This window comes from Trachemys scripta, chromosome 8 (genome assembly GCF_013100865.1).
Source record: "Trachemys scripta elegans isolate TJP31775 chromosome 8, CAS_Tse_1.0, whole genome shotgun sequence".
In the NCBI taxonomy this organism is placed as follows: Eukaryota; Metazoa; Chordata; order Testudines; family Emydidae; genus Trachemys; species Trachemys scripta.
The window spans coordinates 4,931,314-4,958,614 of record NC_048305.1 but is presented as its reverse complement, the minus strand read 5'-3'; positions in this window follow the sequence as shown (position 1 = coordinate 4,958,614).

Sequence of the window (27,301 nt, the reverse complement as noted above, 5' to 3'; positions counted from 1 at the left end):
GGTGAAAATGATTGCGAGGCAGAAAATCTACTCATTCTTGAAGGTGGTGTCATTTGGACCATTTTCCGAAGATACAACTCCCATCCATTTTAGATAACTGAAATAGCTGTACAACTCTTCTACCTTTTGAAATATGAAGCCACTCTTTCCCCAATGGGTTACAGCAGCAGCATCAACATAGTCATCAAAGGTTTCAGAGTAGCAGCCGTGTTAGTCTGTATCCGCAAAAAGAACAGGAGTACTTGTGGCACCTTAGAGACTAACAAATTTATTAGAGCATAAGCTTTCGTGGACTACAGCCCACTTAAACCATAATATCTAGCACTTTTCATCAATAGACCTATTGTATTGGCCTGATCTAAAACCCATTGAGGTCAATAGAAAGAATCCCACTGAATCAAGCCCTAGAAGCAGCAGAAGGATTGTGTTAGCAAGAACCATGTAAAACATCAGTGTTGATGATATCACTCTAAGCCAGCTCGTCCTCCACCTGTCCACTCATAGTCATTGACAGTAGCACTCTTTATATAACCCCATTCTCTGAAGCACATCTGTGCTCAGTAAACCTCTCTCTGGTGATGCTGCCACACCTCTTACCTGTAGTCCATATTTCTAGTACTTCATGTTCCAGTTCTAGCTTTTCTTGTGACTACCCACATGTCCTAGTTTTCTAGTCTTCTAGTTTTCCCTGTGACTACCCGTACACGTGTCCTTTCCTCCTCTTCCTTCTCACTGACTCCAGTGGGGCAACTCACAATATTAAGCACTACACTTGAATGTCAGTATTTGCAAGATTAGGTCTTATAACTAGACACCTAAATATTCATTGATTCCCCAGCCACAGGAATCTGCGGCAGACGTCGCTCCTTAAAGTAGAATAGTGTCCCAGAATCTAAGCTTGCGTTTAGGCAAACAAGTCTCTCTCCAGCCTTCATGGCTGTGAAAATAACTATGAAGAATGTGACCTGAGTGTAAACTGATCGGGCAACGGTCTGCTGATGTCAGTCAAGACAGCCTGAAACAATAGCTCAGAAATGTTCTAGCTCTCTGCTCAGTTCTATTAAGTGGAGTTAAAAAAGTTATTGCCATCAAATATTTATGAGTTTAAAAGAAAAATTCTACCACTTCCAGTAAATAAAAAAAATAGCTTTCCCTCTCCACAGCAAAAATGACACTTATATTAGTTGCAGTTAATATACATTGATTGGATTAAAATGTGTCTTTCTGAATAAAAAATACCCTGCTTAGGATATGAAACTGCATCAGTTTAAATGACAGCAGAGCTAAATGCAGACAGGCAAGGGATTGGTTTTACTTTATATGCATTGGTTTAGCAAGACGACGGAATTGATTTAAGCTATTTCCATGAAGAGTAGCTGAAACATTCATTTGTTTAGTTAAATGTATTCCGGTGGTGGCAGCAATTTCTACAAGACGACGTGTGTGTGTGTGGTGTATGGATCAGTTTTGTTTTCAGATATCTATCTTGTAGCTGTGTCTATATCTGAAAACAAAATGTATTCAAATTTGGTAAAAAGTACATTTAGTAAAACAATTTTCTGGATACAGTGAAAACTGTTGTTTCGGTTTCAATCTGTATATATTTCCTTAAGCAGATCTGCTAGTCAGAATGGTCATGTAGCGGGTTCAGCAGCAATGCTTTGTAATCAGCAAAGCTGACAAAAACACTGGTGTTGAATTCTGAGTTATGCACGTGTGTTTGTGTCAGGGACAGAAGGAGAGGGAAGTTTTCTCCTTTCTATTCTTTATCTGATACCAGGGATACACAATGATAACTTGCAGAGCCTAGAGGAAACCTCACTCCAGAAAAGTGACTAGTGGCATTATGTATGAGTTTTAAACTTCAGAAACAAGTCAGAAATACAATGTCATTGCAATAGAGAGATTTTACATTATTATGAAACCTTCCTGTCTATAAACAGCTAAGGATGTTAAGTGACAACACTCTCTTTACCTACTATATCACATATTAAACTTTTCTGTTAGTCTTAAAGGTGCCACAGGACCCTCTGTTACTTTATACTAAACTCAAGCACTTAAAAAGAAGGAAGTGGAGAGCAAAGAACATCAAAAATCTTGCACACTCCTTCTAATACACAAACACATTCTTATCAAGTAGGGTGAAATTTTCATTAAGTGACCTACGCGCCTAAGTCCCGTTTTCCAAAGTGCCTAAGACCTGCTCTACACACAGATTTTGTACCAGTATAACTGTATTGGTTAAGGATGTGATTTTGTATTATCACTATAGTTATCTCTGTACCACCTGTCATGGAGATGCAATTATACTTGTCTTAAAAGTGCCTTAAAGCAATTTTAACTCAATCCCCTTCCCATATGGGAATAAACTGGAATCCAGTTTGACTTACCTGTGTGTTGGTATTGTTGAAATAGATACTAGAGTTATAAGAATGTGTTTAGACTTTATGGACCGCTTGTAGGATGCTGCATATATTAATCCTACTTATAATATCTGCATCCCATGTTATAAGGCAATGTATAAATGTTTGCTCTCTAACTATACAAATGTTCGCTAAGACTAAATTCTCCGCAGTCAGGGGAGAAGGATTACCCAATGTGAAATGCTAGTGTATGACAAGCCGTGTTGTTGTCTCCCCAACCAAAGAAGATCTACAGACATCAGACAACCCTTGTGATCAATAAGCTTTGTTGATGACTACCCCTACAACTCTGAAGCGGTTACATGCACAGGCCCATGTCCCATCACAGTTTGAATGCCGGGGAAGGGAATAAAAATGCCTGTTAAGGAGAAATTGCTATCTTTATGCTGCCTGGACTCTGAGGGGCCAAGATTCCCAAACATAAGCAAGAGATCCCCAAGCTGCTTGGATTGGTTTAGCCCTAAAGGACATAGAATCATAGAATATCAGGGTTGGAAGGGACCTCAGGAGGTCATCTAGTCCAACCCCCTGCTCAAAGCAGGGCCAACCCCCAACTTACTTGTTGTAGAAGCTTCTATTCCCTTTTTAATTTAAGGTTGGACCTCTTGTGCATGATGGTTTACCTGCTTTAACCTTGTAAATAACTCCCGTTTCCTTTTCCTCATGAATAAAGCTTTAGCTAGTTTATTACAGGATTGGCTACAAGGGTTGTCTTTGGTTTGAGACTTGAGTATAGTTGACCTGGCCTAAGTTGACTGGTCCTTTGGGACTGGGAGTAACCCGAATATGGATGTGATTTTTGGTGTAAGTGAACATCTCTCACAGAGGCAGGTGTGCCTGGGTGGCAGGATAGACTAGAATGTCCAACGGGGCTGTCTGTGACTCCATGGTAAGACTGGTACAGTGCTTTAGGAGTTCACACTTGTTACTGGGTTAGTGAAACCTAATGATAGAATATACAACCAGTTTGGGGTTTCTGCCCGGCTTCTTGACAGTCTGCCCTGAGGTTGGCACTCATGGTCGTGAGCCACTCCAGACCGCGTGATAAGTAATATAAGCACGTATACGCTGGTATAACTACATCCCTACTGGGGAGATTGTACCCCTTTGCCCATACCTGTATAGTTAAAGCAGTACAGCTTTTGCAAGGCTTAAGTCATTAAGATGTTTAAGGCTATGTCTACATTGCAGACTTCTGCTGACACGGCTGCCAGTCAGGGGTGTAAAGAAATGTGATCCCTGACTGGCATAGCTGTGCCAGCAGAAGCCCTTAGCAAAGACACAGCTAGAATAGTAAAACTGCACTTTTACCAATACAGCTTGGTTTGTTCAGGGGTGGTGTGGAGTAAGACACGCAAGAAAAAGCACAGTTTTGTTGATATAAGCAGCATCCACACTAGGAGTGCTTTGTTAGGAGAGTATGTTGGTATAGCTGTACCAGCAAAGCTCTTCTAGTATAGACATAGCCTAAGTGCTATTGTCTTTCAATAGGACTTAGGTCACTAAGACATTTTTGAAAATGTTACCCTAAATGCATAATATGTCACAGCAAAATACCCTTAACTCTGACCCAACTCAAGTCCATTCTTTCAGGAGTAACCTGAAAATACAAACACAACACAAACCCTAAGGAAAAAAGAAGCCCAGAAATAGGATCTGTTCATCCACTATCTGCTTGATTTTTTTAAAAATAAATATGTAAATATATATTACTCTGTTAGCTCCCCTTCGCCCTACTGCTCCAGGCAGGCTTTGCACTGCTGATGGTATGTTTTATTCAGGAGAACAAAACACGCAGGGAACCTGAGACTTTAGTGAATAATAAATTGATTTCGCCTTGGCCTTTAGCTCATTATGAATCTTTTAAAAGGTGAATGTTCCTCTTTTCGCCTTCCCTCTGCAGCATTTCACCACCATTTCATGAGACTGGAGGAAGAACGGGAAGCAACTTTCTGAAATTCATTAAAATAATTATTCTAAAAACGCCTCAATTAGCCAGAGCAGCCAAGTATAAAGAGTTGAGTCAATGGGTAAACATTTCAAAAGCACCTAAGCCCCATTTTCAAAAGTGATTTGGGGGCAGATTTTCAAAAGTATTTAGGCATCTAACCTGCTTAGGCACATCTGAAAATCTCACTAGATGCTTAGCTGCATCTTTAGGCATCTAAATACCTTTAAAAATCTGCCCCTTAGAAGCACAAGTGCTACTGACTTTCAGTGAGACGCAGGGCTTTGCCACACAATGCATGGCAAGACAGAGTGTGAATCTACAGTGCTCTAAGGGTACGTCTTCACTTACCGGAGGGTCCGGCGGCAGGCAATCGATGTTCTGGAATCGATTTATCGCGTCTGGTTGACGCGATAAATCGATCCCGGAAGTGCTCGCCATCGACGCCGGTACTCCAGCTCGGCGAGAGGAGTACGCGGCATCGACGGGGGAGCCTCCCTGCCGCGTCTGGACCCCCGGTAAGTTCGGACTAAGGTACTTCGAATTCAGCTACGTTATTAACATAGCTGAATTTGTGTACCTTAGTCCGAAGTGGGGGCTTAGTGGGGACAACTTGCCACATGGACCCTGCTACCATGCAGCAAATGTCCCGGAGTGTGGTTTAGCGTTCACTCCTCCAAAGTGCCAAGAAAGCTAGTCGTTTTAGCCCAGCCAAATCTCTCTTGAAATCAGAAAGACAAAGGGTCAAATTAATCCCTGGTGTAACTCTGCTGACTTCACTGGGGTTCCATCCCTCCTGGATTTAGTCCATTTTGCATCACGTAGGAAGTGCCACACAGGGGTCCAGCTAGTTAAATATCCTGTCTCTGAGATTAGCCACAGTTTGGCGGTTCAGAGGAAGGTGCAAGAAAACCTTGTGTAGGAAAGGATGTGATAACCTGCCCTCCTGACCTCCCAAGTTAGAGGTCAGCTGATGCCCTGAAGTGTGCAGATATATATCAATTCCTGGCTTCTTCCAATTTTTTAAAGAAACCGAAATTCTCAACAATGAAGGGGTTTGTAAGTTACTTCATATTTTCTTCCCCCATCATCCCCAGGGACCCACGGTCCTGGCAGTCAGTGGGAGGAGAATCTTGGCTTACAGAATAATGCCAGACTGACCTCAAAGAAGTCACAACATACACATTTACTATAGCATTATAGTACTGCCAGTAACAAGTGTTCACAACTCATGAGTCAGGCCAGCAAAAATCATCATTTTTTTTTAAATCCTTATGGTTTTTAAGCCAGAAACATTTGGGGTATTGTTCTATTGCTTTCTGGTGTCTGAGCCACTAAGGTGTGCTAGGGTCATGTTTTCAGATGTTTCCTCACAACCATGAGAGCTAAAAACGTTTTTTCCCCCCCCACCAAAGCAGAGATTCTCCCATAACTGCAAAAAGAACAGGCGTACTTGTGGCACCTTAGAGACTAACACATTTATTAGAGCATAAGCTTATGCTCTAATAAATGTGTTAGTCTCTAAGGTGCCACAAGTACTCCTGTTCTTTTTGCGGATACAGACTAACACGGCTGCTACTCTGAAACCTCCCATAACTGCTTGAATCTGTGATCTGGGGCTTACAGATACATCAAATATCATGAGACCAGTGATAAAATCTTGTGAGTTGGCAACACCATATTGAATAAAGGGTGCCTTCGAATATGTCCTCAAGTGTACTATGAGTGAAATTCATTCCTGTGCAGAGGCCCAGCTCAAGACCTATGTAACACCTGAGTCCTAAATTAAGATTTAAGTGCTTCATAAGTCAATGGCAGAACCAGGACTAGCCCTGAGGTCTCCTGACGCCCAGTCCAGTGCCTTCTCCGCACCTGAATTCTTTAGCAGTTGTCTCTACTTTCCAAAGTCCTGTATCTAGACAATAAAAAGAGATCTCTCCAGGACATTATACCATCGAGACATTTTCTGATGGGCAACTGAAGGCACTTGAAAAAGCCAGAACTACCCATTACAGCTCTCCACCTCCATACTTACATGTTAGAATAGAAGTCATTCCAAAAAGACACAAGGAAACAGGTTTAAGTGCAGCGAAGATAGGCATCAGCTGTGAAACAATGCCACAGTCGGACTCAGTTCCCCCTCCACTTCTTCTACAACCTCTTGCCATGAATATTCCATTAAAAAAAAAAAAAGCGACCAGACCTGGAGACAAGAGGGATTCACTCATTCCATTATATGCGTATTATATTTTGGGGGAGCGGAGACTGCTGCTAACTCCGTGAATCATGGAAGACAGAGATGACTCTGGAGAGAGCTTAGCGCTCTTTGGAATGGCGCCTGGCAACTGCTACAATGAACCATGGCGTTTGCTACCGCTCCCAAGTATCCCATGTTTTTCCCAGCAGGAGACAGCATGTGCAGTCATTTCCAAAAACAGTGCTGCTATATTTGCTGCTGGCTTTCAAACAGCTGAGTAAGTGTATCCAGAAAGCAGGAGGAAGAGAGAGGCTTAGAAATAACTTGCCTTGTAATTATACCTTACATGACCACGGTGTGTGTTGTTATGTTATCGCAGATGTTTAATTTTTCAGACCATGGCTTGTTCTGTTTTCACACAGCTCTGGCGAGGCTTATGAAGTCCGCTTGTGGGCTATGCCCGCAGTCACAAGGGGAAAGACCCACCGTCAGTTATATTTTATTTTTTCGCCTCTAGCAATGTTACACGGGGTATCTGCAAACTTGTAACCGTTTTATAAGTCGTTAAGATAGCTAGAGTTTACGAGCACCATTCCAAGGCAGCCAAAAGGGGGAAGAGCATGTCTGTGTTATAAGAAGCAAGCTATTTTGAGGCCTATTGTGTTAACTTCTCCACTGAGATGGAAAAGATACTAGCCAGGCCGGTCTGGCTTATGACAGTCCGAAGGGGAGTTTGGGTGTATGGGCCCTGTTCCTGTATTATAAAGCAAAAGACCATGGACAATGATCCGCTTTGTGAGTAGATTGTGTTGCAGCCTGTACTTGACTATGCAAAGGAGGGGTGAGGGAGCATAAGGCCACCACTCACTCGCACGTCCGGTGCGTGACTCCAGCCTTGGGGAGGAGAGCGGGGGCAACTCACCCAATACTCACCAAATGGGCAGAGTGGGCAAGGAAGAGTCCTAGCTCCACCCTCCTCTCCTTCTCATCAGCCAGCTGTTCCACTAGAAAGGGTGAAGTAACTAACTTCCCCCCTGGAGCAAGGGAGAAGTAATGACCCACCACCAAGTCCTAGTTGGGTCTCTGGTCTGTTCCTGGGGCAAGGCAGCTACATGCTGCCCCTGACTCAGGGCAGGTTGCAAAGTTACAACCTAACCCTTAATAAATTCCCTGTGCCACAAACCATCAAGTACAGCCCACCCCAAGTGGGTTCTTCCATTCTGAAAGTGGCGAGGATTGTATTCAGTTCATGACAGAATGTTCTCCGCTAACAGACCGGAAGTGCGTGGGTTTAACCCAACAGCACCCCAGTTTAACTAGCAATGCACCAGCCTAGCACCACCCAAAACTGTAATTGGATATTTCACCACTGGCAGAAAACTGACTTCCCCACTAGCTAATTTAGGCCTATATGTTTTTATTCATGTGAGTGCACATGTCTGTATTTAGCAATGGGCTTCATGGTTTATCAATTTAAAGCAGGGAATACGTTTTATGGCATATGCCTGAAGTCTCCCGAATACTCGATATGACAGGGAGCTTCTGAAGTTAAGTGGTTCTGGCAATCACACTGTGAGAACAAGACAAGACTCTTATGCCATAAGGGGTATAGGAATTAATTTATTGTACTGTAAATCACTCACTCCCTTTTACTGCAAAGGGACCGTGCTCTGAAGAGTCCTTTTTATTATTTTACAGGAAAGAACACCCTTGTTATAATGGAATGATCCTCCAAGAAGAAAACAAATATATATTTACAGGGCCAGGTTGTGGCTCTCTGTACATGTCTGCCCACGTCAATAAGGGGGTGTAAGGTGCACTCTTACTGCCCTGCATAGGCTACTGGGGTGGCAGGTCACAACAGACTCTATAGGTCAAGCATTCCCCTTCCTGTGCAGGTGGGCGGAGCCTTGACTCTGCTCCTCCCATCCTGTGCAGGTGGGTGTAGCCTTGAGCCTGTTCCTCCTGGAGAGGAACTCCACCCAATACTTCCGCCAGCACAATTGAGGGAAGTGAGCTGTACCTAGTATAGGGCTGGCAGAAATTACTTCCTCCCCTTCAGCAAGCCAGGGACCAAAGACCAGACTGTGACTTTGAGTTGCAAGGTGCACCCTGGCCCACTGCTGTGGCAATGGAGCTACATGGTGCCCCTGACTCAAGGCCTGTGGCAAAGCCACAATTGAGCCCTTAGACTGTTAGCTCTTTGGGGAGGAACCGTCATTGAGTTCTATATCTGTGAACAGCGCCCAGCACAATGGGGCTGGCCCCTGACGGAGCCTCTAGATGCACTGCAATGCACATAATAAATAATAATGATAATACTTATGGATCCCAACAATGGGTTCTGTGCTGCACAGAGTAAGGACACAGTGCATGTCCTCCAGCAGGTCATCTCAATCCAATAATACAGTCACTGACAAAACAGTTCAGAGGCCCATGATACATCCTAGACAACTCATCGACCAATCAGAATTCCCTAGGGTGACCAGATGTCCTGATTTTATAGGGACAGTCCTGATTTTTGGGTCTTTTTCTTATATAGGTTCCTATTATCCCCCACCCCCATCCCTATTTTTCACATTTGCTGTCTGGTCACCCTAGAACAGTGGTTCTCAACGTTTTGTACTGGTGACCCATTTCACACAGCAAGCCTCTGAGTGGGACCCCCCTTATAAATTAAACACACTTTTTTATATATTTAACACCATTATAAATGCTGGAGGCAAAGTGGGGTTTGGGTTGGAGGCTGACAGCTCACGAACCCCCATGTAATAACCTCATGACCACCTGAGGGGTCCCGACCCCCAGATTGAGAACCCCTGCCCTAGAATTCCCCAGTGTTCATATATATATGATTCATTTGAATCCACTAGTACCTTTATTGTACACCCGGGACTGCCCCTTGAGTAATCGTCACACCCTACATATCATCTCTCATTCACTATAGAGATATCGACTCTCCTCTGATTGGCCCATGAAGCCAGCCTCCATCGCCCAATTGCTATATTTCCACACAAGTACCTTTGCGCTTTCTCCCAAGATGTCCCTCCCCATAAACCGCCACGGAGCTACCTCATTCTCCTCCTTCAAACCCCTCTTCAAAACTCCCCTTTTCCGTGATGCCCACAAAAACCTTGACACGGATTGGACAGTTGGTGTGCTGAGACCACTACTTACCATGCTGACCAATATTGTTTCCTTGTACTCCCTCTTCTGTCTGTCCTGATCCATCCGTTGTCTATTGTCTTATATTTAAATTGTAAACCCATTGGGAAGGGATCATCTTTTTGTTGTGTGTCCGTACAGCACCAAGCACAATGGGACCCTAGTCCCTGACTAGGGCTCCTAGGCGCTATGATAATACAGATAATAAATAATAATAATCTTGTTCAATCGTAGGGGCACACTGATGCCACGTAAGTCATACACTGGTATGTCCCTGAAAGCATTCATGACCCTAAACTAGGGGGCTGTCTGTCAGACACAGGGCCAAGGCTTTAGCTGGGGTAAATCAGCCTCGCTGCCGCAAAGTTACTTCAATGGAACCAAGCTGATTTACTCCCAGACTCTCTCTAATGATGGAAAGTGACAGAAGTGAGAGAGAAAGGAGAACAGAATATATTATTAGAAGGACATGAATCACCCACAGGTGTTGATAATAGACTACATAAGACAACCACTTTAGATGTGAAGGTGAATGGAACACTGCAGTGAGATGTGTCTGCAGATATCTGCACTGGTCCCGCTTAACTAACTTGTCCTATTGAGAGGTGGATGGTTTGCTAAAGGAAACATAGGCAGCCTTAACTAGATATTTTGGCAAAGGATAACATGGTAAATAAAGACATGGAAGTATAAGCATAGGAATAAGTCATCCACTATCAAGTAGTGAGCAGTTAACATCCTCCTCTGATTCAGATTGATTCTAATTGCAGTCATAAGTCAGTTGATTGTATTCAGGTTTTATTTATGATCAGTTCTGATTACACAAATTATGACAAATGAGAATTAGGTTGTAACTAGCTCAGCAATAAGAAATCTATGTTGCTAGGTAACAAGCCAACATTATTTCAAACAGGCCAATCAACAGGGAGGAAGGGAAACAACTGAGCTATTGTTGCATCTAAAGAACAGGGAATAGACTCAGCTGTTAAAAGCCTTTTTAATTTATTTCAATTAGGAGGCAGGGTTTTGGTTGTAGGAGTTCTGGAGCAGTCACTCTGGGAGCAGCTGGCTCCATGTTTGGAAGTGCTGCAGTTTGGGATAGTAGAGGACTCGCAGAACGGTCCTGGGGTGTTCAGCTCTGGAATCGTCCAAGCTCAGCTAGGTGGTTGGCAACTGGGAAATTACACCGGGTTGTAACATCAGATTTTGCCTGGCCTTAGGCAGTCTCTGGCCAGACCCATGTTTCCAATATTAGGGGCCAAGGAAGGATGCTGGAGGCCAGAGCTGAGGTTGTACTGGCAAAGCAGAGAATGCTTCCCGTGGTGCCTGGTTTTCTGCCAGAGCCAAAAGGGTAAAGAAACTCCATGTTTGCTTTCAGCAGGGTCCCACAGGTGATGGAGTCAACTGGCAAATCTTCTGCAAACTTGCCCCCACCAAGGGTTGGAGGAGGCCGCTTTTAATCAACCTGAAAATAGCCCAAACTGCGCACTGAAGCATCGTTGCTTTGGAGATATGTCAGGAACACTTTCAATCTTTTATCTTCCCTGGGACAGCAGGAGAAATGCCTCTGAAATAAGCCCTGTAATTTCTCCTCTGTAATTACACCTGCCACCACTTCCAACAGAACGGATATAAATAGCCAGTGCTATCTTACTTCTGTGTTGTTAAAAAAAAAAAAAAAAAAAGCATATACCCCTGTCTCTGATGGTAATGCCAGTTTCAGATGTACAAAATAAACAGAGCATTCAGCACTATACTTGTCCCTGTGTTCCTACACTGCACAAAACTTACAAAGACAATGGCTTTTGTGTAATCTCATTTGCTGGAGAGGGTTTGTCTGGAGAATTTATGTCACATAATGAAGTCAGAAAGCAAGATAAAAAGGACCTACATTATAACATGTGTCTTGATTTCTTTACATTCAGGTGTATGTTAAGCACATATTTATTTGGGAAAAGCAAACAAACGGACAAATGAATCACCCTATACACAAGGGGCTGATTGTGATCTAGCTTATGCCAGTTTTATACTGGTGTAACACCCATGAAATACAGTTACTCCTGATTTACTCTTGCATTTTTGTGCTAAAATGGGCCAAGTGTTGAGTGGAATTATTTTCAAGGCAAAATTATCCAGCTTTTATTTGTTTTCACACCCAAACGGCTGGGTTTTGTGCCATTTCATGACAGGGCTGCCGGGGGGAGGGGGAAGGGGGGGGCAAGTGGGGCAATTTGCCCCGGGCCCCGCAGGGGCCTCCACGAGAGTTTTCGGCGGGTCTTCAGTGGCAGGTCCTTCAGTGCCACCGAACACACCCGGAGTGAGTGAAGGACCTGCTGCCGAAGACCCGGAGCTTCTTCCATTCCGGGTCTTCGGCGGCGGGTCCTTCACTCGCCCCAAAGACCCGGAGTGGAAGGACCCCCACCGCTGAAGACCCCAGGCCCTGTCAATCCTCTGGGCGGCCGTGTTTCATGAAAGTGCAAAATTTGAGGGTTCAAAAATGGATTAAAAGAAAACTGTCAGCCAAAATTTCACAAAATGTTTCTCACAGTTATGAGATGAGCAGCCCTAATGAAAAATACCCTGGGGGCAGAAACAATGGCTTCCCCTAGGAACTGCACAGCTCAATGCAGTTACAGATGGGGAATCACTAAAGTGGACCAGACATCCCAGGGAAGATGCGGGTTCCTTGTGGAGTTAGTGTATATGTTGGTCTAAAGAACCCTGTAGTAAAGTAGCTCCCAAAAAATTAACATGGCCATACAACAGGCCAGATTCAACCCTGGTGTAACTCTATGGAAGTCAATGCAGGTACACCACAGATGAATTTGTCCCTTGACCTTAAGGGGTGTTGTAGGGCAGATAACCCCTCACCACCAGTCAAGAAAAGGCTAAAGAACGCCTGTGGTCACAATCCACCCCACCCTGTGCAGCACGTCAGGACTGTGGCTGGGCCCTCACAAGGGAGGGGCCCAGCCCAATTGCGGTGGCACCCTGGGACAAACAGAGCTAGAGCTCCCGGACCAGCGCTCTGGCCCACGTGCTGAGGAACAGCTTGGGAGCGCCGCCTGCCTGAGCCCACCAAGGAAAGAAGATGAGCTGATTTGTTTCTTTGGTTCAAAAGCCCAGGACTAACTCTTGGGGTTTAGCCACATGGCGGGTGGGCACCAGCATTTCCTGCGGCGCCGGAGAAGCTGCTCCCCTCCTTTGTGTGTGGGAGGGGCCTGGCCCCTTCTGGGCCCTGGAACTACTATCTTTTTTTGTCTGGACTGCTTTAGACCCTCCTCCCCAGAAGGGTGCTGTGTATGTGTGAGTGCAGACTCATTAAGAAATACAGAGGGAGAGCTATCCCCCATACTCCAGGACTGCCGTTGCCCGAGAACGATGTCTGAGGTAAGTGAAATACCTGCCTTCACCACAAGGGGTGGCCTTGAGACATAACCGTTCACAGGGTTTTACCTCATTTTAATCCATAATTAAGAGCTCGGTTATTATTTATTATAATAGCACCTAGAAGCTGGAGCTGAGCTCATGGCCTCACTGTACTAGGCCCTGAGCAAACAGAGTAAGAGACAATCCCTGTCCTGAAGAGCTTAATCATCTAGGTGGACAAGACTTACAAAGGGTGGGAGAAGCACTGAAACCTGCCCAAAGTCCCACAGCAGGTTTCTGGCAGTGCAATTCCCCCAACTCCACCGCAAAATGGGTCATTTACACAGTCAAGTCTAACTACCCAGCACAATGGACAATGGGCTGAAATCTAGAACGGCCTAATAGTTCTTCTCACCATTGTTATTTTATTTGGTTATTCTCAGAAAACCAGTAATAGTGCTTGAGGCTTGATTCTGCTGAACAGCCTAGAATCCAAAGGCTTATTAGGAGAATCAAGATAGTCTTTGCTACACTATATACAGCAAGAGACAGAAAGACAACAGGGGACATGGTACAAAGCCTCAATTAGGCCTCTGAGTGAGCTATATAAGTAAAACTCCTCAAAACAAAACTGTGTTTGCAATGCAATGACTCATGAGTGATTCTGTACCAGGTGCCATAGAAGAAGCCAGGGTGGTAAGATCTTTGCAATGCTTGATTTTGTAGCACTTAGGATTCTTTGATCGTAATGAAACAGCCGCCGTGACTGGGTTTACAAGTTGCCCAGCAAAATTCTATGCAACCCTGTTTTTACTTTTGCACAGAGAGGAGCAGATCTGAATGCTGTTGAGGTCTAAAGTGATAAATGTATGTTAATGACTCTGCACCCAATTTAAGGTCAGACTTGCTTATGTACATTTGAGAAGGATAATTCAAACCCATAGTGAGTAATGCTGATGGAAAACTTCAGTGCAATGCAAACTATTTTCTAATGACTACACATAGGCCATTAATCGAAGAGCACATTATCCTTTTGTTTTAAAGGGCTCTTATTGTTTTATAAAGAAAAATCAGAAAGTCACCAAGGCCCAGATTTTCTGTTGCCTAGCACCCACAATTAGGACCAGATATTCCAAAGAGCTTAGCTGCCATCAGGCCCCTGAGAATCCGGGGTCATATTAAGTGCTCAGCACCCAGCAGTGCCTATTGTAATCCTCTGGTTGGATTTTCCAACAAGCTGCGTTGCTTTGAAGATCTGCCCCCATCATGACAGTCAGGTAAGGTACTCTGAGAGACAGCAAGTACAGCCCATAGTATGAATGCGGGGGAGAGGCAAGAGGACATTTTCAAAGCTTCAGGGAAGTTGTGTGGAACACAGACAGGGTGAGCATCTGGTGGCTTCTGTGTGAAACACTTTTTCTTTGGCCCCATGCCAAACCATAATGGAACTCTGCTCACCATTGCCTCACCAGTATGCACCAGGCCTGCTCAAGGATTTTGAAGAGGGTAGGAGAGAGGATTCTTTAGGATACTTAGGCTGTAAGCTTGTGGGGCAAGGTCTGTCTTTTTGTTCTGTGTTTGTACAGCGCCTGGTACAGTGGGTTCCCAATCCATGACTGGGGCTGCCCACCACTACCACAATATAAATGATGATGATAAAAACCTCTGTGTGTGGAAGGGAGTCAGGAGATCTTTTTACCAAGGAGTTCTTGTAAGAAATAATGGTGTTTCTTCTTCCCCTCTACCCTCCTCTGCTTTTACTTGTGTATATGTCCATTCATTCATTCAAGGGTGATTCCATCCTAGACATCAGACTATCATCGCCCCATTCTGGCATTGAAACCCTCAGGGTATGTCTTCACGACTGGCTGGATCGGCGGGCAGCAATCGATCCAGCGGGGGTCGATTTATCACGTCCTAGATGCAATAAATCGACCCCCGAGCGCTCTCCCGTCGACTCCTGTACTCCACCGCCAAGAGAGGCGCAGGCCGAGTTGACCGGGAACGGCAGCAGTTGACTCACCACAGTGAAGACACCGTGGTAAGTCGATCTAAGTACGTCAACTTCAGCTACGTTATTACCGTAGCTGAAGTTGCGTAATTTAGATCGATTTCTCCCCTCCCCACCCAGTGTAGACCAGGCCTCGGATTGTTTGCTCTGCTTAATGGGATGCCATAATGTATGGCTTTCCCACTATCATTTCCCCGTTCAGGGCGAAATATTATTCGTCACACTTTCCTAAGGCATCAGAAGCTTCCGTAGGTTACTAAGCGCCAGGAAAAGCTCAACAAGCCTGTATGGATTTTTACAGCTGAGGAGTCCTCATAGGACATTGATGGAAACGAAGAGCTAATTGATACAAATGCACTGAAAGGTGAACACATTCAGCATCTGAAAGATTTGAACTTAAAGAGTGTGATACATGTGGATGAAGTCCCCAGTTGCATCAACCTTTACCAGGCTGATCAAACAGAAGAGATATAATAGCTCGCTTCCAGGACAAATCCATGAAACATTCAGGATCAGGGAATGTTGCATAAAAACCCAGCAGCCACTTGAATATTCATGATTAACAAGCAGCATGTGACCCTCACGAATGGCATCAATTCAAATTCAAGCTGGATTTGTTCAGGAATTAATTCACAACCCTGGTTTTTAGTTCATTGTTATTTGACCAGATCTAACATTTAGCAGATTTTAAAACATAATTGTCCATGAAGCAGGATTTATATAAATTCAATAGAAAGCAAGTTACTCGTGAACGATTCCAAATCTTACCCACAAGGAAGAAGGGGGCGAAGAGATTTCCCTATAGCAAAGCAAGGAAAGATGAAGTAGGATTAGGGAGGTGGGATAACTGCCTTATATGGCATTGGTGAGACTACTACATTTAGCTTATTAAAGACAGTATTAAGAAATGACTTGATCACTACCTTAGATAGCCTCCGCTACCATGGCATCTGAGTGCCTCACCATCTTTAATGTTATTGTCCTGACCACACCCCTGTGAGATGAGGAAGTAGTAATACCATTGTACAGATGGGGAAATGAGTCACAGAGAGTGTTACTTGGCTAAGATCACGCTGGAAGCCTGGGGCATAGTACAGAATTGAACCAGTCTTGTGAGTCCCAGGCTAACAACCACACAACTGCACCACACTTGTTAGTTGATGCTAGAGGGCTCTTTAATCAAGCACACAATGGCATGAGCACTAATGGCTGGAAACTGAAGTTAGAAAAAAATCAGACTGGAATTAAGATGCAAATTTTTAACATTTGAGGGTAATTAACCATTGGAACAGCTTCCCACGGAATGCGGAAAATTCCTCAGTGAAATCCTCGCCCTATTGAGGTCAAAGGCAAGGTTCCAGTGGAGCCAGGATTTTGCCATCATCTCGTGGAGTCTGCATCGACTGGATTCCTCGTTCTCAAGGATATGCTCTAGCTCAACCACAGGGTATTGGGCTCAGTGCAGGGCTGACTAGTGAAGTTCTCTGCCCTGTGTTCTGCAGGAGGTCAGACAAGATGGTAATAATGATCCCTTCTGGCTTTGACATTTATGAGTCTATCAATTTAGTCCAAAGGTTCAGTCACAGACAACCAGATGAACTCTTAACAAAGATCCTTATCAATAAAGAAAGAGGAAAGTGAACTGGAATTAATTGTTAAAACAGGAAGACATTATTTCTCAGTAAAATGTGTTTCAGAGATTTCCATAGGGTCTGAGCTGCTCTTCAAGTCATTATTAATATTCAGTGGGCATAATTAAAATTTCAGCTCTTCAAATGTTATCCAGTGGGCCATATCCTTGAGCCTTGTCACAATACTTATGCAGACAAAACTCACATTGGTTTCAGTGCAAATTTTGTCTGGGTAAGGAAAGCAGGATTCGGCCCAACACACTTAGACCTCTGAAGTCAAGGCAAAGGAAACCTATGAAGAAATAAAGAGATCAAGATCACTAATGACAAATCTCCTGGGTCCTTAGCAGACAGGAGCTTAAATGTAAAAATGTTCTTAGTCAGCAGCATTTGTGAATGATAAAACCTACTGAGGCTGAATGCCTCGTGGGATGTCTTGGAAATATATGCTATGCCCCATCCCCCCTCCACCCCCCTCCACCCCGCCCCCCATCACAATGGAACTTTGTTTTGAAGATCTGTGCTTTCACAGCTTCCCAAAAGCTTACCCATGAAGCAGGTCTCAATGGAAGGTGTTTCTGTGTTGGCTGGGGCAGATGAGCTCTTGAGAGCAGTGTTTGTTTTCATATAAGTATCCTCTCTAACAAAGAATGATGGAAGAAATATTGGGGAACAGTGTGTGTGTGTGTGTGTAGAGAGAGAGATGATTCTATAGAGAGGAGTGGCTAAAACTGTCCATGAGGCAACAGGACGTCTTGTATTTGTACATGGAAACTCTTCTTAACTTGGAATCATTTAGATAGTCTCAACAAGGCAATATAACCAAACCTACCCTCTGCTGGGTTGGGAACTACCAACATTCATTGAACTGCTTTAGCCCTTCTCTACATTATATGCATTTACTGCAGGTATCTTCTCCTTACTTTCCAACCCCTTGGTTTTTGTCTAAGCCATGAATGTGCCACGCATTGTGATCACCAGGTCTCCCAAGATTTCATACTCTGGCCACTGAGTGATTATTTACTCACTCCATTCTAGGATTCAACCCTCTTGCGGAAAAAGTGGGTCGGTGAGATTACTCGTAACTGGGAAGGGAAACTTCCTGTGATTTTTGAGAGGGTTGATTGAATTATCAAACTTCTTTAGATTATCCAGGTGATCCAGGCCCAAATAGCCCATGTTTGTTCCAGTTGTGTTAATAAAGAAGTAATGAAGGAGATAACTAAGTTTGCATAAAGACAAACCTGATGCAACAAAGAAAGAGAAACTGTAGGGATGGAATGATCCTTCGTTCTGGTGTATTTTTAGCACATTAACCTTGCTCACAGTTTGCTTCTTGCTTTTCTTGCCAACACAAATGCGTTCTGTTCATTTCTCCATTGCCTTCTAATGACCTTCCTTAACTCAAACTCAATTAATCTCCTAATAAAAGTAGACAGTCACAAAACAAATTACTTTGTCTTTTTGGACTGTTAAAAAGGATTCACAGAAGCACTCATCTTCCATTAATTCATCATTGTATTAGTCCAGATGTCCTGTCATAAATATAATTTACCTCTTGTGCCAGCTTCTTCTCTGCACTTCTTAATGACCTTAAAATCCTCAAAATAACCCATCAGAAGGAACCTCTCCCCACCCAGATCACTGGATGTTTCCTTTCCAAGAGATTTATGTAGCAATGTTCTCTGAATCCATATTTCAAAATACATGTATATTTGATCATCCAGGGAAGGTGAGGTGAATAATGATGTGATCAGTGTTATAAATGGTGGGCACACAGTGAAACAAATCTATTTCTGCAGCAAATCTGTGTGTCTTATTTACAAGTGTTCTTTCTGAAATCAGAAAATTTGATTCTTTAATGGACTCTCTAAGCCCTTTCTAGCCTGATCCCCCATGCATCCAGACTTCAAACAGTGCTTTCTCTGTCATTTCTGGCCTTCCAGTTTCACTTTATCCTGCTTTTCAAATCAATCTCCAGCTGCTGAGACTATCCTGTTCCGAATCTCCAACCCAAGGTGTCTAGGAGCAGAGGACACTGAGACATGCATCAGCCAGCATCCTCTACCCATTTTTATCTACCAAGTTAACATCTAACAAGTACAGTGGAATTAAGAGTCCTGACCTCAGTCTTTCAGTGGTGTACTGGTGAAATGCATCTGGGTCAATCAGGACAATCATATAGACTGCATACATCTCCTAGAGACCGATATACTCTGCACATTGGCACACATGGCTGGAAAGTGAGGAGCTGAATTGACAGACTAGAAAATCCCCATCTGTGTCCACTGCAGTGCATACCAATGGCTCAGCTGAATCTAAAGTCTTTACGATGAAGTAGATGAGAGAGATGAGTCTAAAACAGAAAGCTCTGGATTAGAGATCTGAACTTCTCCATTGTTCAGGAACATTTGATTCTATGGTTCTGATTCATGCCCATATATAATAATAAAAAGCAATGATATTTAACAGGAATCTATAGAACAGAACTACAGAGAAGAATCCTTAAATTCAGAGTGCCCTGAAGAATCAACTGATCATTCACTGAAGAGAATGGCAGTATCCATATATAATATAGTATCCAAATAATACTACAGACAATGAACTGATATATATATATAGGAGCACCTCATAAATATCCACAGAGCTACCTCATTGTTCTCTTTCAAATGTCTCCTTAAAACTTTCCTTTGCCATGATGACTACAAAAGGCTTAACAATGGCAAGGCAGATGGTGTGCTGAGACCACTGCTTATCTTGCTGACCAATATTGTCTCATTGTTTCTTTGTGTTCCCCCATCTGTCTGTCTCCACCCGGTTGTCTGTGGTTTTACACTTAGATTGTAAGCACCTAGGGGGCAGGGACTGCCTGTTTGTTCTGGGTTTGTACAGAACCTAGCACAACGGGGTCCTGGCCCCTGACTGAGACCCTTCGGAGCGATTGTCATACAAATTATAGACAATAATAAATAACAACGAGCACCTTGCAGAGAAGGTAACAGCAATTAAAATGAATGCAGTGGCCATGAATAGAGAGGGTTCAACAGATCATCCAGCAAAAGCAGATTCGACTTGAGAAGCAGCTGAGGGGCTGTGTTACGCAATGAATTAATGCCCTAGCCATTCCGCTCTGAAGAGCTGGGTTCAGATTCTGAATGAACTCCAAACTTGCACATGGAATTAGTGGGGTGTCTCCTTATCCTAGTCTTCACTGCTGCAGATCTCAAAACCACCGTAGAATGTGGAAGGGCTGGATATAGATGCTAACTGCTGTTTAGGAGACGTCCAAAGGCGACAGTGCAAGGATACTACAGGGCAGTACTGAGGTTCACTGGCAAAGCTTTCCAGGAGCCTAGCACCAGAACAGCCAGTACTACGGGGGCATGGCCCAAATGTCCACTGGAGACATGAATCGCAGGAGTTCATACCATGCCTAGCTGTAGCCATTACTATCAGCCTCTCATGTCATAAGCCCTAAGGGCCTGATCCAAAGCCCATTGAAGTCAATGGAAAGACTCCCAATAAGGTTCAGATCAGGCCCTAAATTCACTCCCAACTGCAGAGGGGTCACAAGGGTTATCCTCGTTGTGACAAAGGAAGTCACCCCCGCTTCATTGCCACCATTCTATGGGACTATATCGGGCTTGTCTTAGACGAGGCATATGGGATAGTGAAGAGCTGCCAGACCCAATATTTGTAGCTTTCCTCTGGACAGGGCCGGCTCCAGGCACCAGCCCACCAAGCATGTGCTTGGGGTGGCGCCTGGAGGGGGGCGGCGCGGTGGGGCGCTCCGGCCCCAGAGCGGGGCCGCGACTGGGCTCGCCGCCCTCCCCGCGGCGCTCCTGCCGCTGGGGGCTCTCCGCCCTCCCCTCGGCACTCTGGCCGCCGGGGAGAGCGGAGAGCCGCGGTGGGCTCTCCGCCCTGCTCCCGGCACTCTGGCCGCCCGGGGCTCTCTGCCTTTCCCCCGGCGCTCTGGCCGCCGGGGAGAGCGGAGAGCCCCAGCTGGGCTCTCTGCCCTGCTCCGGCGCTCTGGCCGGCGGGGAGAGCGGAGAGCCCCAGCCGGGCTCTCCGCCCTGCTCCCGGCGCTCTGGCCTCCGGGGAGAGCAGAGCCGCGGCGGGCTCGCCGCCCTCCCACCGGCGCTCCGGCCAGTGGGGGATTGCTCGGCGCCCTCCCCTGCCGCGTTGGCGGGGGGGGGGGGGCGGCGGGTGGCTTTTTTGCCTAGGGCCCTGCCTCTGGAGATAGATATTCTTTTCACAGCTCTAATTCTCTAGGCAGATCTTGATTGTAAGCAGGTTCCCTTGCAATGTTAAGAGACCTGACCTCTGTTTCTCCAATGCGCAAGCTCATGCCATTTCTTGTTAGCCTGCGCACAGCATCCTTCAAGTGAATCCCTCAGCGATACTGCAGCTTCCTCCCCCTAGCCAAATCGCTGGGATCTCATGAACAAGGCCAGCAGCACAGTCAGTCCTTCCTTCCCCTAGGAGGGAGATGCGTCAGCAGTTACAGGGGCACCTTCCAGACCAAATAATAGATCACATCTCCACTCACTTGTTTGCTGCTTGATATAACTAGAGGAATTTGCATCTCCTGATTGCTCACACTCTTCAGGAACAATGGGAGTTAATGACAGCAGCCTGCAATGGCTTTGCTCCATCAGCATATTACACAAGGGCCTCTCCGCCTGCAGCCTCTTGGGCAAATGCAGCCGGGAGTCCTGAGCTAGGGTGAAGCGTGGCAGAGGAGAGGGGGAAGATGATCTGTGGACATTTTCACAGCTCTGCGCCCGCTGCTGGTGGTCCCCTTGTACGCCAACATTTCTGCAGACAGGGTCTGACTCTTCAAGATGGCTGTTCGTTGTGGGCCAGCTTCTGCTTAATCCCGATGCTGACATGCAGTCAGGGAGGGAGTAAGGAGAATTTTCTTCCCTTGCGTGGCCTATGTAAGGCCAAGTGGAATTGCACATTCATTTGAGCACAGAAACTGCCCCTTCCTGGCTCCCCAAATGGGGCAAGTGGAATGTGGAGAAGGAGGAGGGGCCAGGGCTCTGCCTACTCACCACAGACACACTGACAAATGTCAAGCTAAGCTGAAAGGGAACAAGCTACTTCTCTAATAGGCTTTAGCAGTGGAACAGACCCATTCTACTCAGGAGCAGCCCCATTCCTGCTACTTCAACCCACCAGTCAGTGTGTGTTAGTGCAGAGTATATATCTCCCAATGTGCTCTCTGGGGCGGCAGGGTGACTCTGCACTGCTCTCAAGGCAAGGATGTGCCCACAAGGTGCCAGGGTATCAACAAGGGTATATATGTGCAAATAAAGGTACTTGCTATCTGCTAGTCATGCCACCAATGCTAATGCCCTGCTTATAAACTTCCAATCGTCCAATCAGGGCGCAGAAAAAGCACCATGTGACATAGGTGACCAATCTGTCGCCATCAGCAACGATTAGCAAATAGCTGAAGATGCAGTTGAAGCAAACAGCTCACGGAGAAGCCACTGTCTGAAATACATTCATTTCAAGTGTCTGTTGATCGATTCCATATAAGAAACAAATTCATAAAAATCAATGTGTGGTCATGGACACTTCACAACCAGAAAAAGGGTTAAGTTCACACTATTCTTTATATGTAGCTCATGAAATTCTACTACGGAGCACTTGGCAAGATAGGAATTGCCAGACTGGGTCAGACCGATGGTCCATCTAGTCCAGTATCCTGCCTCTGACAGTTCCAGTACCAGATGTTTCAAAGGAAGATGCGCGAAACCTTGCAATGGGCTGATGTGAAATAATCTGCTTCCCTCATGCAGGTCTCATCCTAATTTCTAACAGAGATTGGCTTAAATCCTGAAGCATAAAGTTTTATATTCTTTCCATTATGATTATATCTCTGAGTATTATTGCTATGCATATAAATATCCAGTCCCTCTTCATATCTTGCCAAGTTCTTGGCCTCATTGTCATCCTGTGGTAATGAGTTCCACCAGCTAATTATGCATGATATGAAAAGTATTTCCTTTTACCAATTTTGAATTCACTCCCTTTCACTTTCGTTGACGGTCCCCTCGTGCTCGTATTACAAGACCGGGATCTGCCTTCTCTACACCATTCATCATTTTATATACTTTAGCACATCCTCTCATAGAACACATTGCAAACACAGAGGGCCTGATCCACCATTGCACAGCTGAGCACCACAGTAATGCCACTGACATCATAATCTTAGCATGGTTGGGAGCTAGACTTCTGGCTGTGGGACTGACATATATTTTCATGCCATAGTCTCACAAAAAATACCCGCAACCCAACAAAATGATAAAACCCCTATGGCGCTTGTTTAAGATATCACTGCTTCCCCAACTTTGGCTGTTCAGTTTAGAAGCATTATTACTGTGACAGGACAGTTCAGGTCAGCGGGTGGCACTATTGCCTCTCGGCCAGGAGATGAGGAGTTAAAGTCTAACATCATGGCTTTAGGCTCATCTCAAGGATGACAGTGCGGTACGGTACTGAAGAAGGATGCTACCCTATTAGAGGTGGCACCCTTCAGATGAGATGTTAAATCAAACTCCTGTTGGCTCATCCTGCTGGCCAATATCCCCTCTCTGAACAGACACTGGTTCTGATACCTAAGGCTAGAGAGTGAGACTGCTGAATTTGCCTACACCAGCACTGTACTACTGGTGTTTAACCTTTTGATTTGCAAAGCAGAAGAGCATACACCAAGGATGGAAGATGCTAGGAAAGCCAAATCCCACACTAATTAATCGCTTGAAGAAGTGAGGTGTGCTACGTCTTGGGAAGGAATGGAAATGGGTAATAGTAGGAAGGATGGTCCAGTAGCGAGCTCGGTGGACTAGGGCGCAGAAGACCTGGGTTCAGCTTCTGACACAATCACAGCATTCCTGTGTGAACTCAGGCAAGCCACTAATCTAGCCAGTGCATAAATTCCCCATCTGTGAAATGGAGAGAGTACTTCCCCGCCTCACCGGGATGTTGTGAGGATAAAATCCAGTAATGGTTGTGAGGTGCTCAGAGATGATGGAGATGAAGGCCATGTAAATATCTAGATAGATTGGTAGAAGTGTTAAATCTCTGTGCTGGAGGGAGAAGAGAGTTGCCAGTTTGGGGCTGGAGGAAAGTACCTAGGTGTATAGGGGCAGCATCTGGGGCAGAGACTAGCCTTTTAATCTCAATATTATTTTTATTACTGCCTATTAATTTTTAAACAATTTAACTGCCCCCTTTCATTCAGTAGCACTGATCAAATGAGGTAACTGTGCTCTGACTGGTTAGCAGTTACTGCTAGTAGCTTTTTATGGATACACCTGGGGATGTAGTTCCAATCCACGGTGTTGGGACAGGCCGGCTTGATGGCTATACAGGCCTTTTGGGTGCTGTCTTGGTCCATGGCTCAGACCAGTCAGTGATTTCACATTGCCTGGTGGATACTGGCCTAGAGGCATTAAAGATTGTAAGGAGTCTCAGAGCCACCAAGGCCAGGAGCTCCAGCCAACCTGCTAGACATTTTGAATGGCCTGGAGCAGATATGTTTGGGCTGTCCTGGAACCACAGATAGTTTTAGCATTGATTGCCTCTAGCCAGTTTGTTTTCTTTAAAACCAAAAACTCTTTCTGAGGTTTAACTTTCATTGAGGCTCCATTTGCCTTTTTTTTTAAATTTCATAGACAGCTTAAAGAACTGTAGAAGGTTTGCAGCAACAAATCTTATGTCCTGCTGCATAAAGATCTTGAGTGGTGCTGAACGGAACAGGTGACATCCTGACATTCCATCCCCTTGCAGCTTGTGCCACATCCCCCGGCCTTTGTGCCACATATATTAGCCACTTATAGCATTAGCCCATGCAGGACCCCAGCAAAGCCAAAAATAACAGAGGAGTTTGTTTCCATCCAGACCAGCCTACCATTACTAGATTATTCCTGTGTTTGATTTTCCCCATTTAAATATGTGGCTGCAGCAGTTTATACCAGCAGGCAGAGGTGGTTATTTTTGCAGAGATTTGTCAAGCTGGTTGTAAAGCCGCCTGCTAGCACCTTGGCAAATCTGACTGTTACCAGTAAAATGGCCATTTTAAAAAAATATCAAATATCTTTTCTTCTAAGAACAAACAAGGAAAGCTGTGACATTCTCACCTGGGAAAGGCCTTTGGTTGCTTTGCAGTGTGTTTCTTTGGGTCACAACAGGACACATCTGTTGCAAGGGGGAAACTTACCCTGACAGACAGGGCCTAATCCATCACATAAGTTCCATGCTGGAGCTGCACATGGAGCATCTCTGGTGCCCGTGGATGGGGGCTTTGCCGGGCCTGAATAAGCCATTGTGGGGGGTGATGTTACAGGCAAATGAGGGTAGAACCAGGGGAAGGCTCTATCTACTCACAAAGCCAGTGGCTCTGATGCAGTGAGCAAATGGTCTGGGGTTGACAGCAGCCACTATTCCCGCCAGATGGCGCAGCTGCAGTATGCCTTCGAGCTGGGCTGGAGAGTGGATTTCGCCTTCGCAGCTCAGCCATGCACTTCCTCTGCAGCAGCCTCATGGCGTGAGCAAAATGAATTTCACTCCAAACTCCGCAGGCAGCCAACAAGTCTACGAAAAATGTTTGAAAGAAACACACACAGACACCAAGTCAGCTCCTAGGTGGTCTACACAGATGTATTCACACCCACCACCTGGGGAGCCAGGAGAGGAAGGGGTAGTTTTATACCCTCCAAGGTGTCCCCTAAGCAGAGGCCAGGGGAATTTCAAAGTAACCAGGTAGGTGAAGTTTGGAGCTGGTTTGCGCCTCTGGAGTGGCACAATGCAGCCAGGGCATCATGCAGGATCTTGCCCATTATCTGCGTTCAGCGAGAACCCACTGCCTTTTCAAACTCTGTTTTGGAAGGGAAAGAAAGAAACGGACATTCATTACAAAACTGCTCCAAAGCATCCTTCTCTACCGCAAAGAAAGGCCACCACTTTCTGCCTCTCCTGTTAACATTTATACTGCTTTAACAACTCGCGTGTAGCCATAGGGGACTGAGAACTTTATAGATTCAGACTTATTTCCCTACCGTTTTGGGGGAGTGTGGGGGAAGTGTGACCATGTAACAACAAGCCCATGAAAAATGTATTGGCTGATAGTTTTCACTTCAGACGACAACTCATGGTTGGATGCCTGTGGTGCTCACCTCTTCGATCAGGTGGGGGATTTTTATCTTGTGCAGTCAGATCACAAGTCTATTAAAAATCAGAAAGAAAGACGAGACATAATCTTCTTAGCACTACAGTGAATTGCGTTGGCTGTGCTGTCTGTGAAGCCTAGGACTCTGGTGATGTATGTTTGGGCTGAGCTGATCTTTGGAGGGCAGGATGCTGCCAATGTAGTTAGTGACTGACGTGTATGTTCTCCAACGTTTCCTGGTTGCTGGCCCTGCATTGTCTGCTGCCCGGCACGGCCAAATGCAATAACAACACATCACGATTTCTTGTTTTATGTCTTTAACAAGAAGCTCCTCTTATTTACATCAGGAATAACACCAGCCTCTGGAGCAGCCCAGAATCTGGCTTTGTGTGTGTGTGTGTGTAATGTCAGAGTTTGATTTATCTTCACCCAGGCAAGAAAACCACCCTAAGCTCAAACTCCTGAGGGAATTAATCACTGATGCACTCAACCAGAGCTGCCTGAGGTCTCTCCTATCAGTGTCCCCGTTGATCCATGACACGTTCTTGGTGTTCATTGCAAAACACACATAGGTTGACGGAACAAAGCTAGTAATGAGAGCACCACCACTCCGATGAGACACGCTCTGCCTCAGCATCCAAATCAAACACTTGGCTCCTCTTTCTTTTGGATGGTATTTCTCCTATTCCCACTGCAGAATGGCAACCAAGCAGTGCTTGGGCTGTCAGAGAAGAGTAAGGGGGCTAGCTGAAGAAATCCTGCTTTGCCTCACAATTCAGCAGTTGGTATTGAAAGGTACGCATCACACCATGCCTAACTTCCTAGGGACATGACAAAACCTAAGTGCACAGATATTTGAACATGTTTGTTCTAGGGTCGTGGAGGTATGTTTAGGGAAGTTCTCCAGTGTCTTAGTACAAACATGATGCTAAGCTCACACTACTCTATCACACATGCACAGAGCCAAAGCTTTGAAGTGAAGGTGAGCCTTGCTGCATGCCCTGAAAACCATCAACTCCAGATTCTGGTGGGCCAAAGGAGATGTGAATTGCAGAGCTCAGGACCCCTTGCTGAGAATGCCCCATTGGCAACCTTCTCCTCTTCAAGCAGGGGGCTGTTGGCTAGAGCATCTCAGATTATTGCAACTGCCATGGTCTTGTGCTGGGAGACACGTGATCTCTCAGATAGGTGGAACCCAAACCATTCACGTGTATATAGGTCATAAAGAATACCACGGCTTCATCCCCAAGTCAGATGGCAGCCAGTGCAAATATAATGTGCTTCCTATGAGCATCAACTGCCATGTCACCGGCACTGAGAATTAATTATATCACTACTACTATTATTGTACTAACTTGTGCAGCAGCTCCAGGCAT